Consider the following 15275-nt stretch of genomic DNA (forward strand, 5'->3'; position numbering starts at 1 on the left):
CGTTAGATCCAGTGGGGGTAATTTTTCCCCCCAATAGGATCGTGTTCAAAGACAAAACAAACCTAACACTCTCGATATGAAAGAGGTGCGGAGAATAAACATTTTTCCTTCGAGGTAGCTGAAGTCAATGAGCGATTTTATGTATTTAAAATGAAAATTCGCAAAATATGTATTTACATACGGAAAACTGGAAAATATGTGCTTTTTTATGTAAAATGAAATTTGCTGTGTTGACATATAAGGCCATGATCAACATTTTGGCAAAAACGAGGGTCTCTATTTTATCGCAGAAAAAACATTTATTTACCTAAAGTTCCGTTCTCTAGTCATCACTTTTACTGTCAGATAACCACGATAAGTGAAGCTGATTATTTTCAAAATAACCGCGATCAAATCTTAAAGGCAGGTTCAATGTGTGAAAATGAAGGCCCTACAAGAGGTGAAGAACATAATTTGTTTCCCATTCATTGGGATATCCCATTACGTAAGCTCATCCACTTCGACCACAGTTAAGTGAGCACAAATTTCTCTTCGATGTAAGTGCAATGGGTAGCCTTGGAAAACACCGCGAGACAGGAAATGGCACCAAAAAATATGTACCTACTTCCTGCCGTAAGAACAAAAAACACAGACGCAACAATGCCAGAGCATAATCAAGAATCGAGGAAAACGTGCCAACATAGTTGCCATGCACGATTTGGAAAAATTACCAGAAATGTTTCACTCTTGTAATTAGAGTGATCTTATTGCTGGGGCAACCGGCACTCCATTGGGGGATTTGGGCTATTCCTCTGTGTTAACCAACTATCCTGTTTAAAAAGAACGTAAAATACAACACTGACTGCTAATATAAGAAGTCAAAACTCCTTCTCTTTACTGTCTACCGAAATTCCCGAATTTCCATGACAATGCCCATATATTGAAGCTGAGTTAGAGTAGGTGGGGATCGGTTGACACCCTAACGTTTTTCTCGCTCGCGTGGCTTGGAATATAGTTTGATCCCCAATATGTACGGTAGTCTATTGATATAATTTGGCAATAAAGAATGAGTGGTAAAATTTCATAGGGATTGTAGTATCTTGACTATTATTATACACATCCCTACAGTGAATTTCCAACGCTAGCTCACATTTTCGTACATTTTTTTTTTGTCAAGACACTGATCCGTTGGTTACGCACAGAAAATTCTTAGCACCTTCTAAGAGAATATAAGACTCATCTGCTTGACGCTCACTTTGGAAAGTACACATAAAAAAAAAATAAAAAAAATGCCTGGGGGGGGGGGGCTTGACAACACGAGGCATTGGAGATGAAGCATGATTAACCAATCGTCAAGCCTTTACTTGGAATATCGGCTTCATATGAAAAAACTCGCCTGACAGCACGAGTTGGCGTATAAACAAACGTTGGCAAATATCTGCATAGGTTGGTAACACTGTTTGAATAGCAGGCGAAGTGTTAAATTGCTGGCCGAGTAGCTGATACGCCTTGACGAAGACTTCCGGCTAAGCACTCCAAGAGACGCAATCGGCGAAACGAAAAGTTAAAACACAAAACGCCCCGTTAAATAAACAGAATTATGCAACTGGACTTGCCACTACTAAAATGGCTATTCATTGAGTGAAAGTAAGAAGGACGAAATATCAGCGGTTCTTTGCGACTGCTTGAATAACGAGGACTTCGAGGATCGTGCAGAAGCACACACTAGCCGTTCCTTTACAAAGGTGTACGTGACAATACACTGTACCATTTGCTTCAACGTATATGCATACATCACGGATGGTGGCATGTTCGGGGTTTTCGTAAGAGTTGAGTATGACGACTTCCTTTATTCACGTATCCAGTGTTGCTTTTATGTAATACCTGGATCAATGCTTTTTATAACAAGGCCGGCATATTCTGTTTTTATGCAACGTCATTAGTGGTAGGTCAACAAGATATCAGCATCATAGCCACAGTGTAATAATTGAAATAAGGTGATATCGTGTGGTTGTCATCCTGATGTGTTGCTATACATTACCTACTAGTGATGACGTTGCTAAGAGTCCATCCGCAGGTCTTATGGCAAGAAGGTATAGGTTAGGAAATTATTCAAACTAAAATAATAGTACAAAAGAAAGATGGCGAGTACTTCAGACACTGTACGTACTTAAAAAGTGATCGAATATAATAAGTCGCGTATCTCCATGTCATTTTGAGAAGTGTAATTTTCAAATTTTCGTTCACAGTTCAAATTTGTTTGTCTTCAGTCTGTAAACTCCACATTTGAATTGTAGTTGTGCTTTACACATTCACAACATACTGTATTGTATGAAATGGGAATTTTTATGTCTGCAAGTAATAACTGTTATGTACACAAAATCTGAGGATATATTTTGAGACTCAAGCCTGATAGCCACGTCACTGAATGTAAGACCTTGTTACGTAACGACACACTTTTAGCTGCACCCTTGATTGTGAACATAGTTGTGCATTTTTATCTAAGTTTATATATCACATTTATCTTGCACTTCTGTATATAATTTACATTTAGTTTATACTTTGATGTATATAGTTTCCTTGTGCATTTCGGCATCTCCTTACGTCGGCAATGGTGTTATGTTCTGTATGACCTTCGATGTTCCGCTTTCCTTTGGTATTGTTGTAAACCTGTACCGGAAACCGAACATCCCTTTATTGTAATATGAGAGAATTACGAGCAATATATGATAAAGAAAGGGTAATGCTATCCTCTGTGCATTGTACCGTGTATTGAGGTTACGGAGGGAATGCCTCACAATCCTTGATGTCGGCCGTAGTGGATGTGATGTGATCAGCACCACACTGCAGCAGACTACACTCGTCGAGGTTGCATTCGGGTACAGTCGTTCATTAGTGGAGACTGGGTGAGCCGTAGAGTAGCTTTACGTAAACACATTATCGCAAGGATTCTCTATTCAGAGCACGCATGCCTGGAATCGAACCTTCCAAATTTGGTTTCTGTGGGAACTCATTCCTTCTGTTTGAACTTTACAAACCACGAAACACACACGAGATGAGCTGCAATGAATATGCTTCTGTCATGGGCGGAATAAATGAGGCTTAAATCGACAATTCACTAGGGCAGGCAGTATTTTTTTTTTCTGAGGGGGCGGAATACATAATAATGGTATATCGTAATTATCATTCGTTTCGAAAGTTGTTCAAAGACAAAACTGGTAATAGGAGTCAGTCAAGGACGTATTTAGGGGGGTCCCAGAAGGTCCGGAGCCCCCACCGAAACATTTATCAAGTACTAAAATTAAATAATGAAAATATACTCGTTTAGCATTTGTTGTATAATTTCCTCTGAACTTATTGGAAGACGAGGAATATATTGGGATTAAAGGGGTTTGAAGGACAACAAGGACGTATTTAGGGCGGTCCAGGGGTCCGGACCCCCGAAAGACTTACCCAGTACTAAAAATTAAGTAATGAAAATATTAGCATTTGTTGCAAAATCGATGGTTATTCATTTCCTCTGAACTTTTTAGAAGGCAAGGATTATATTGGGATCATACGGCTTTGAATGATATTACAAAGATGATTTATGTACACTATTACTCAAAATAATGTGCATAAAATTTTAATCCGAAACTTACATTTCTCCAACTATATTTAACATAATTTTTGTTATTCGATAAATATTCAATTATTCATCTATTTGACATTAATTTCATTACCAGGGCACTTGTTTTTATGTAAATTATTCCGATCTTAACTACAGGTAAGCTACGTAATGAATATGTGCTGTTATATCTCTATTCTTATAGTATTTTTACCTAATCGTGTAATAATAATATAATATTAACTTATGTATTGTAATTAGTATTAATTTAAACATTATTATCATTATTCCTGAGACACTTGGTTCGGGCCCCACCCCCCAAACATATTTCTAGATACGTGCCCGGAGTCAGTTTACATTTTGGCCTTTCACAACCTCTTTACTGTTTCATTTTAATATTTTGAATATCTCAAAATCTCGGGAGGGATGTAGCCCCATCAGCCCCCCCCCCCCCCGAGTGCATCAATTAACATAATAGTAAATTATGATCGTCGCCACTCCTTTTCCTCTTTGTTGTTAAAAATTAAAGAGATTGCTTCCAGGGACAATCTCTAAAACTAACAGCAAACTATAAGGAGGAGGGTCGTTAATCCGCCACTGTTTCGTCCAGCTGGTGCCGTACTGGTATTCCATGCATGGAAAACAATGCCAAAGCTCTTCCAGCATCCACATCTCTGCACGCACGGAACAAGAACTCAGGTTTCACCAGCCACTCCCTGCTTCCGTAACAATAAAAAGAGAATCGGGAGAAGAAAAAAAAAAGAGTCAGTTTCCCTTTCGCCGAGAAAGAACCGTTACACCGGAAGTGACGATAACTGGCAGGTGGAACGGTGGCGTGGACGCGTGGACTATAACAGCATGTACAACCAGTGATATTCAAGAGCGTTGGTTCATGAAGCTAAGGGGGGTGTGGGTGCGCCTTCAAACGTTTAGAAGCAAGGTGGCCCGAAAATCTGTCTCACGCAATATCGAATGATAAACAACATGCTATTGTTTACAAATACAAAATATCGCACATCTTCAGTTGGGAACATTTATTGGGTCTCAGAATTGAACAAAGAGCTGAAATGAAGAAAATCTATTCGAAATCAAAATGATCGATTGATTTGGTTTATTTTACTTCGCTTTCCTGCTATTTTGGTTAATTGCGAAGATGAGGACGATATGATGAAACTGATGGAGAGATACTCACAAAAAAAAAAAAAAAAAAAAAAAAAAAAAAAAAAAAACCATATACCGAGATTCGAACCGGGACCTCTGGGAGATCAAGATGAAACTGACACTGTGCTATCTGTAAAGACAAGCACCCCCTTTGCCATGCCGTCCCCTAAGAAGCCATGGGAATCTTCCGAAACAGCATGGTGGCCGAGTACCCGCTGAAGCGTACAGCCACAATTCTATTCGCAGTGCAATAATAAGCGGTTGCTAAAAAAATAATACCTGTTTGGGCATGGAGTGCACTGCCCTCTCTCGAGAGAGAGAGAGAAAACTCTTTTTTATCTTTTGCATGCGCGCCAGGGGTTTTCCCGGAAGCCACAATATTTTTAATAACTGTCCGTGGACGTGTTTAAGCAGAGAAAGCAGAACGTTGTGATGGATTACTTTAGGAAGTTAGTGAGAATGTTTTTGCATTTGGTATCGTCTCGGCAAAATAAACCCGCCGCTCACTGTGGCACGAATTTGAAATCACTCAAAAGCACAGTTTTCCTTCATCTGCATTTTCAAATTCGTTTCCGACCGGGAAAGAAAATGTCCTTCCCTCTGAGAACATATCTTCCATCCCGAAAGGGAGGAGGAGGTCCAAATTCCGTACATTCTCTCTGTGTGTATTTATAACCAATATGACTCGGTCAAAATCGCCCCTGAAATTATTTCTTGGACTTGTCCTTGCTGCCATAGTCAGCTCATGAAGTAGAAAATGTTAGACGGGGATGTTTGGTCGAGGCTTGAGTTTAGCTGGGGGATGCTCCTATGGTTTAACATGGTGAAAATAAGACAGCTGGGGAAATGTCACCCCCCACCCCCCGAATTTCGAACACTGACCATAGTTATTATGTACCATACACCATTATCAGTATTACCTTTCAGTCACCCCTCGGAGAGTTTAATTTTAAAGTTGGAAAGTGAGAACTGTACCGTAGGCGTGTCAGGTCTTTGTGAATGGACTGGGAATTCTGGAACTATAAATTATACTAATCCAAAGTTTAAACTTTAACCTAAATTTGGTCTGACGCCTAAATGGAAGCTCCGGGTTCGATTCCCGGCGTGAGAGATCTCAGGTGGGAATTTTTACGGCAATACCCATGCATAAAGGTATCTGGAGTTCGCCCAGTCTCTACTCAACGAGTACTTGGGGTGTAAAGAAAGACGGAGCGTGGTGCTGATCACATCACATCCAGTGTGATGATAAATGCGTGAAGACCCACCTTCACACACTATATGTGCTTGTGTGTAACGGATCAAAGAATGCAGCACAGACTGTACGAACAATTCCATTAAAAGTAGAGACAAGCGTTCAATCATCCCCATTGAAAATCTCACAACAGCGCTCGAGTTGCATGCCAATGTCCTGTTATAACGAATAATTAATGTCATTCTCAAACATAAAAGAGAAAGTCAATCTGAGTATTACGAAAGAAATCATAAATAAATTAATGAAACCTTCCCAATAACTTTCACCCAATAAGAAAAGAAGAGCATAAGAATTTACTTGATTTTTTTAGCGATAATTATATTCTTATTGTAATCGGTATATTTAAGTGCTGTTGCTGTAGACATTCTCCTTGCTTACTTATATCATATAGTACATTGTTTTTTCTTTGTTTTCATCTTAAATTCCATCAAAGCCATTGAAGCTCTTTAAACACTAATGCTACAATACAAGCATTGTTCATTTTATTCTAAAGAAGCAAAAAATAAACGGCACGATAACAAAAACAATACCAAGACAACAAGTTACTGAATTGCTTAACCAAGTCGATTTTGTACAAATATAAAAAAGGTACAAACATGTGCGAATATCGAAACTGTTTTACCGTGAAAGAATTAGCGATAAGAAGGCAAATGCATTGATTGAGTTGGTGTTTTAAGTCCACTTTATGCACAGTAAGGCTAATCGGGACTGGAGCTACAGTTTAAAGTGGAATCCAAACCACTATGAGCCTCCACCGGGTATCGAACCCGGGACCCCTTGATTACAAGGCAACGACGCTACCACTGCGCCATCGGGGAGGCCGAAGGCAAATGCTAGATCGATGTCCTTGCTTCTATATGTCTTCGCAAGGAACACGGACGTGCCCTTAATAATCACGAACACTATGATGATATGATCCCCGTGTTTCAAAGGTAACGACGTATGGTAATAAATATTCTCATCCTTGTGGTTTTTCTTCATCACTGAAATGAAGAACTTTTATTTTGTTACACTTCTTAAGAACCTATGCTCATGGATGTCAGAAGACGTGCTCAATTTTCAGAACAGTACGCTAATTGCATTATTCGCTTGGCAAATCTCTCCCGTTAAATGCAGATGCGAAACAACATGTACCCACGCAAGAGCTTACATCTGCAAAAACAACAGAGTTCTGTTCAACTGACAACACTTTAAGTAGGCCACCGCGGCTCGACTGTTATTTATAGTTCTCCAAGGCTACTTTCTCGTTCGCTAGTGTAAGTCTCTTGCTAGGTACTTGCACGTTCTCAACGCCCTCTGTCGCTTTTTGATGGGTCGCGACTTAAGACATTTCTATCTGCAATATGCACTTGGATCTGCCAAGGCCTCGGTGCATAGTCGACTTGGCAAAGATAGCTCGGTTGTTAGTTGCACAGTGAAAGGGACATTCTTGCCTGCCTCAACTGGTCAAAGTTTGTATGTAAAGGTGAGTCAATAAAGGACAGTAAACGAACATTGGTCGTGCATTGATGTCACACGGTCAATAGTCATAATCGTAGGAGGAAAGTAAGGATATGCGAAAACATTTACAAAGTAATCAAGACAAATTGTAGATTATGCATAAATGAAGTCTGTCCAGGATCTTGACCTGAGCATGGGGTGTTCTTCGTGAGGGTCCATTCATAACTTTCATCATGCCACCCATTCTCATCGTCACGATTATCCAAAACTGGCAGAAAAGCGACACTAAATAACAACAAAAGAAAACTATATCATAATGTAAATACACCACATAAAATACTTCAAATCTCTAAATCTAACAGGTAGGTGAAAATTACACAGGGAAAGTTGTATGGTCCTTTTAAAATCATTCTGTAGTCGTCGTGAAACGAGAGTTTTGGTATCTTCGCGACTTTTCGTGAAGCTACTAAAAAAAAACAGAAGGGTTTCTTCTTTCAACTGTTCGCTCAGCCCGCTGCGAAAATGATGGGTTTCCATCCACTAGTCCGGGATAATAATTATTGTCTCTTTACTTCCTGCTCGTCGCTGTACGGATATCCGGGAAAGACAATAAAAACGAAGCCTAATTAATAAACATCACTTCCAGCGCTTACGTTTCGCATGCACGCATGCAGAACTGCTTCGCCATTCCATTCACACACTTTTTCTCTTTCCTCGGTCACACCTCTCGACCAATGTCAAACATCCTGTCAAGGTTAGACAATGACTCAGTCCCGCTGTGGCGAGAATATGGCTTTAGGAAAAGGTTAGGATACGCTGTTCCGTGAAGAACAACGTTCCCGACTCGGAGTGACAATCTTAAGAGGCCATATCATGGGCAGCGGAAAAACAGACCTTCATTCAGAACACTTTTACTCGAAAACTATTTGAGGCATTTGAATGAGCTTTGTGGTGAATTGATCAGAAAGGATGAATCTTAACAGTGATTATCGAATTTTTTTTATCACTTCCATACTTTAATAGATATTAGCTGTTAAATATCTCAGTTTTTGAATCGGCGTATAGAGCCCGATTTTAAGTTACTGTAAAAATTTAACCTTGCAAGCCTTTCTTGCATCCTTCCTGAGTAAACTGATTTTTTTTATTTTTCAAATTGAGAGGCCCATTGTGACAATACGCCATTGCAAACATTGATATGCATTTTCAAACACCTTTGAGAATAGCTTTATTCGAGCCATACCGGGGCTCGCCATCGGCTGGCGGGGTTATGTTCAAGTCCTACAAGTTCAGCCGTTTGCCTATAGATGACTCTGACCAGGTTTTACTACTGTGGGCGTGGCTTAAATTACTTCTTCTTCTACCCTTGGCATCGTCTTTTCCCTTGGGGGCGGCTTTTGACCGTGCTCCGACCATTTCGGAAAATCCAAAGTTGATTTCCTTCACCCGGCTGTTTTTTTCATTGTGTTTCATTTGTCTTATTTCTATTTTCCAAAAGAATAAATACATTAATACAGAGACTGTCCCAATTGTATCTTACATAAATTATAGCAAAATTAAATTTGTAAGTCAATTACATGCTCAAATAGGCTAATCGGAACTGGGGCTACAGGATACAGTGGGATCCAGACCACCGTGTAGTTCTACCGGGGATCGAACCTGAGACCCCTTGAATAGAAGGCGAGATAATTACTACTAATTTCATCGAGGAAACTCAAGGACTTATTTGGGGAGGGGTCCGGACTCCTTCCTAAGAAAGACTTACCAAGTGCAAAAATTAAATAATGAAAATATATTTGTGTAGCATTTATTACATAATCGATGGTTATAATTTCCTTTGAACTTATTGATTGATTTGTTGTTTCTAAGTCCACGTTTTGCACAGAAAGGCTAATCGGGACTGGACTTACAGCTTAAAGTGAGATTCGAACCACTACTTGCATCCACCGGGTATCCAGCGGCTTGCGCCTATTCACTTCTTCCTAGACTGACACCAGAACAGACCTCCTTACGGACCAAACTCCTTCGTATTTATCCCCAAAGTTCCAGCCTCGAACACCTGTCTTTAGGTAATTTCTTATTACAATACTCTAAATTACAACAGAAAGATATTTGAAAAATACATAGTTTGGCAATTAATAATTTACAAAGAAAGTTTACATATTCATTTGAGTTAACAATTATTTCTTTAACGTTGATAAAATCTTACATTTAGGAAATATATAAATTTAAATGTTCCGCCATTATTTAATTACAATTAGGTTAGTTCATCAAACATGGATAATCTTTGATTGGCAAATCTATATTTACATCATAATAAATGCCCGTTGTCTTAAGCGAGCTGTCTTCATTAGATAGTTACAGAAAGGTGAATACATTAGTTCAACAACGCCTTGATTGGCGCGTTCATATTTGCGTCACAACATGTAGTATCACGGACATTAACAATGACTTGAGGTAACACTATATCAAATTTTCTTTTAACACGGAATCTCAAAGTTACAAAATAAGTAAGGTCGTAACAATACAAAGAACACGCTTGGGCAATACATTCACATTTAGAGAACACCGATCTATTTCATAAAGAGGTAAGACAACTATGCTAAAGATAGATTTTTAAATTTTAAATATAATTTACTGCACATTCAATTATACTATATGTAATGTTATGTTATAATAATGGAACCTACATCTTGCAATTTTTTTTAAATTCTAGTTTCATTAATATTTTACTTTCGATATTATGTGAATACATTAATCGTGATGGAGGGAGAAAACACACCGGAACGACAAGTGACCGGCGACACGTGTCGCTTGAGAATTTCACCAATCGAGCGTAGGCATGTGCGGCCTGTCATGCCGCTACGGTGTGAAACGTTGCTGCTGATTGGCTCGTTCCCAAGCGACATATGTTGCTTGTCGCTTCGGTGTGAGTTCTCCCTAAGAGGGCGAGTGACACTGAATTCAATTACATCTTCATAGCTTGTTCATCACTGAAAGAAGCTACTCGTGTCGCATGTCGCTCGGACTGGGACTTTCTCTCAATATCGTGTATCATGTCGACTCGGTTTGTTGTTCGTGCATGTTTTGCTTTAAACTGAATAGGCTCTTGTTGCTTGATGTGAATGTTCCGTGTCGCTTGGGAACGAGCCAGTCAACAGCAACGTTTCTCAATGTAGCCGCAGACCGAAGTGACAAGCGACACATACCTCTAGAGAACAATCCAATCAACAGCAACGTCTCACACAAGCCTGCGTTCAATTGGTGAAATCCTCAAGCGACACGGATATTCACACCGTCTAAAGCAAAATATTCACTGTGCATGCGCGAACAACAGGCCAGGGCGACACGATATACGGTATGAAAAAGAACTCAGTCCTAGGGACACACAAGCAACATACAACACAAGATGAATGGTTGATTGCGTTTATTACTGAGAGCCCGTTACCAAGAGACACGTGTCGCTTGTCGCCTGTTGCTTCGATATGAAGTATCCCTAAAAGTAAGCAGCTTTTGATTTTATATTTTTTTTCTTTCTTTCTCTTTCAATATTTTAATTATTTCACATTCATTTTTTTTTTGTAAACATGGTCAAGTGGAAGAAAAGGCTCCACAGCCTTAACTTCGCCATGTGAAAGAAGACGAAATAAATAAATATAAATACATTGTTTAAAAAGTAATAATAATTCAAAGGAATTTTAATGGTACACCTCTATGGTATGGCTAAATGATCGGGCAAGAAATTTTATGTTAATTGCGCAGTACTTCCACATTTATGGTAAACACCAACAAATACTACTGTTTCACTACATCTAACTCGGATGATCTTTCTTCTTCCTCGCCGTTACCTCATTTCTGCAGGTTTCATTTTTTTTATTAGTATTTCATACTCTGGGTCTCGACTACTTCAAACATACCTGAACGTTATTTATCTACTTCATTATTTACAGATTATCATAATCGAAATTACAATCATAAAGATGAATCGTAAGTGTCAACTGTGAACCTGTGCGCCGTCATTTCACATATTCAGGCGAATTCCGTTTTCCGAGGTTCAAGAGTTGAAACAAGACGCCAGCCCCATGGATCAGTCGCTGGGCAGGATTGTCGTTTGGTGCCTCCCTTTCCCCCGCACTACTAAGCAACGACATGTTATTCGTGTCTTTCGATACTTTCTTCTTATGCAATGGTTTATGATATTTACATATTACAAATTGTGAAATGATGAAACAATTAAAACTCATTAAATAAAACAACAACAACAATAATATACTAGACCTTGGTGGCGTCCCTTCATCATCATCGCGATTAGCCGAAGTTGGCTAAAAGATGACGCTAAATAACAGAAATTGAATAAAATATATAAATAATACCTGTTAAATTTGAAGATCAGTAAAGCCGGCGAATGGCAAAACTGTCATAAAACTAACAACAATAACAGTGGCGCAGCGAAGTGACCATTTTATTTTCGGAAAGGGTTTGCGTTCCTAGAAACTCCTCTATCCCTCTCCAGTAGTCGGGGCATCAACCCATCTCATGGTAGGTGTAAAGAAAATCCACCCACTGTTTCTAAGTTAGACTGTAAATATTTATTTCCCACCAGAATACTTCCGATCGGCAGGAAATTTGAGCACCAGACCTTGAATATAGTAGTTACTGTTTTTAATATACGAAGATAAAAAGATACTGGTTCGTCTAGAGAACAATCCAATCAATGTTCGTCTAATATTACTAAGGTAGCCAGGCTAGGACTTAGGGCAGTACAAGCAATCCTCAACATTATATTCTTGGTATCCTGAGATCCAGGCCAACCCGATTAAACAAACACTTTAACTACCCCTACTTACGAGGAATTTATACTCAAGCTCTCAGTCTCGAACCCCTGGCCTTTAGTAATTTCAACATTCTGAAAATACACAGTTTCATTTCATGCAATGTACAATGAGAACTGGCATTCCTTTAAATTAACAGTTCCTGTCACAACGTTTCGCACAGCTATAGGATAACATGTCACACAAACCTGCGTTCAATCAAGCGACACGGATATTTCACACCGTCTAAAGCAAAATATTCACTATGCATGCGCGAACAACAGGCCAGGGCGACACGATAGACGGTATGAAAAAGAACTCAGTCCTAGGGACACACAAGCAACAGACAACACAAGATGAATGGTTGATTGCGTTTATTACTGAGAGCCAGTTACCAAGAGACACGTGTTGCTTCGATATCAAATATCCCTAAAAGTAAGCAGCTTTTGAAGCACAGTATGAATAGTTAGTAGATAAACGGCAGTGACAAAACATATGATTGATTGATTGATTGATTGATAGATAGATAGAAAAAAATGCCTATAAATCCGCACCCTAATCATAACTTATTAAACATATCAAAACATTCATTCATCAATTTTTTACGCTTACAATAACCTCTAATTATTACTAAATCAATTATTGTATTTTCCATCTAATATCTTATTATATTGTAGACACTTTATCTTCTTATGTACATTTTTTTTGGCCTCCATCTCATCAGACTTATCATTCATTAATTTCCTCATTTATCTCATCCAACTCGTTTGTATTTCCACCCTTCTACATAAGAGTTGTAGCTTTCCTGGCGACGTCAATCGACGTTACCTTCCATCGTATACATTGCTCTCATCTTCAGGAATGAGATGATGTTGCTATGTATGTGCTCAAAACGTTGGAAGATAACGCCGATTTAATCTGGCTGGTACACCTGTTCGAATCCTTCTACATGTTAAATTGAAACAACAATCCTTCGTAATCATTAAACAGGATGGAATAAATAGCGGGGAGGCTTTTGTAATAGTCTATTAATAATTTGAATTACATCCCCATTAAAAACTGAGCATCCTCGATGTAATCAAGGGATCCCGGGTTCCATGCCTGGCCCAGTCCCGATTAGCCTTACTGTGCATAAAGTGGACTTAAAACACCAAATCAATAAATCATTAAGAATTCATTTTAAAATTTTATAATGAATTTCGGGTGAGAGATTCAATATACTAACCTCCATTACTAATTCAATGCCTAGAGAATTATAAAAAATGGGGGGGGGGGGTTGTATTTATATACACGAACGCTCGGGAGCCAATATAAGTTTACAACCTGCAAATCGGGTTTTCTCTACCGATTCAATATCTCCAATGTTGTTTGTGTTGCAGCTGATTCAAAATCGGTCATACTTTATTTCGGAAATTAGTTTTGGGAGGATAAAGACAGTCGATAGGAGAGCTTGACTGCCGTTCGATTCCCGGAGGAGAGGGTGAGGAAAGTGGGCTCTCCCACTGCATGGGGTGCATCTAAGTACAAGGGACTCTACTATATAACTACGTGGGAGCATAGATAAATAACCGAGACTGTGAATATGTAAAGAGCCACCCACCCACCAATATGCCTTCAAGACACATTGCATAATGCAGGTTGGTGGCTTTACCAATTTCTTTCAAATACAAGTAGTTAATTATAGTAACAAAACATCTTTTTATACATAATTGGATTTTTCAAAATTACAATAAAATAACAAAGCAACCAATTTTGTTGTAATTCTATAAAGAATAAGTTAACATAGGCCAGAATCGGTAAACTTCCCGTTCGGACAAATGTCGCAGTTGAAGTAGATGTCTAAACAGGTAAAAAAACTGCTTACTGACACGTAATCTGACTTAAATTTGGCATAAAGCAGTCTATTTTTTAGTTTGAAAGACCTTGTGACATTTGTCGAGCCGGGATGAAGTTCTTCATAACTAATGGGAGAAAGAAAAAGGAAATTTTAATTCGTAACACTACTAACGGACTTATTACGCCATTCGCATGATGTAATTAATAAATACAATAATTCTAATTACATGATTATTAAAAAGCAAACATTTCTTTGTAAATAATAATGTAAAATGCCTGTTTTTGACCAATCCCTCCCCCGTTGTAGGTTTGTTATCCATGAAATATCAATCTGGAATTTTTTGTTTCACAGGTACCTGCCATAGAGTAATCTTTACGCTGTAAATATCAATTTTTTTAGCTCCCCGATCGGAGACATCTGGGCTCAAAATTTTGAAAAAGAGAATCAAGAAACGATCAAAGAGCTATAACAGTAATTCAGCCGAAATACTCTGATATTACATAACTTCCCTAACAAAAATATCCTAAACTTTGAATTTTGGTCAAAATCAATACTATGTTGAAAAAATACACGAAACATACAATGTAGCTTGAAATGTACTGAAAACAATGTTTTTTTACCCAAGTTATAATTTTTCTTAGATGAGTTATCATAATTACTGCAACTGTCTACAAAGGCTAAAAGTGCCGCAAATCATAAGTCAAACAGGGCCGCAATTTTTAAACGAAGTCATGTAAAGGAAAATACTACTCTTGCATAGGGGTTACAACAACAAAAATATAGGCTATATAAATAGAAAAAGTTGACCATTTTCTCAATTATTATCTTTTTGGACCACATGGTATTAAATGGCCATATTTTGCTTTAGACCTAATCCTATTAATTAAAATATGAAAGTTTGATTAAATTAGTGCATATATTGCGTATCAGTGAAAGTTTTATAAAAATAGATCAAATACATTCACAGAGTTGGTTTTATGCAAGGATAATGTTGGAAAATTTTCTGCTTGAAATCATTCACACTGAGAATCGAACCTGGGTTTACTACGTGGCAGTCCGATGTCATATTTTCTCTGCTATTCTCATCTATCAGTATTTACTCAGTTTCATATTTTTTAACATTCACATTCAGAACATAAACATCCATGTCTTACTCGGGATTCGAACCCGGGACCCCTGCTGTCGTAGCGC

The 15275-nt window shown here is 38.4% G+C and overlaps 1 protein-coding gene across 5 annotated transcripts in view; it reads right to left on the reverse strand.

Moving 5' to 3' along the window:
• Positions 1 to 15275, reverse strand: part of LOC145988779 (uncharacterized) — a 361818-nt gene that overhangs the window by 46667 nt on the left and 299876 nt on the right. The window lies entirely within an intron of this gene.

This window comes from Lepisma saccharinum, chromosome 6 (genome assembly GCF_977018435.1).
Source record: "Lepisma saccharinum chromosome 6, izLepSacc3.1, whole genome shotgun sequence".
Classification (NCBI taxonomy): Eukaryota; Metazoa; Arthropoda; class Insecta; order Zygentoma; family Lepismatidae; genus Lepisma; species Lepisma saccharinum.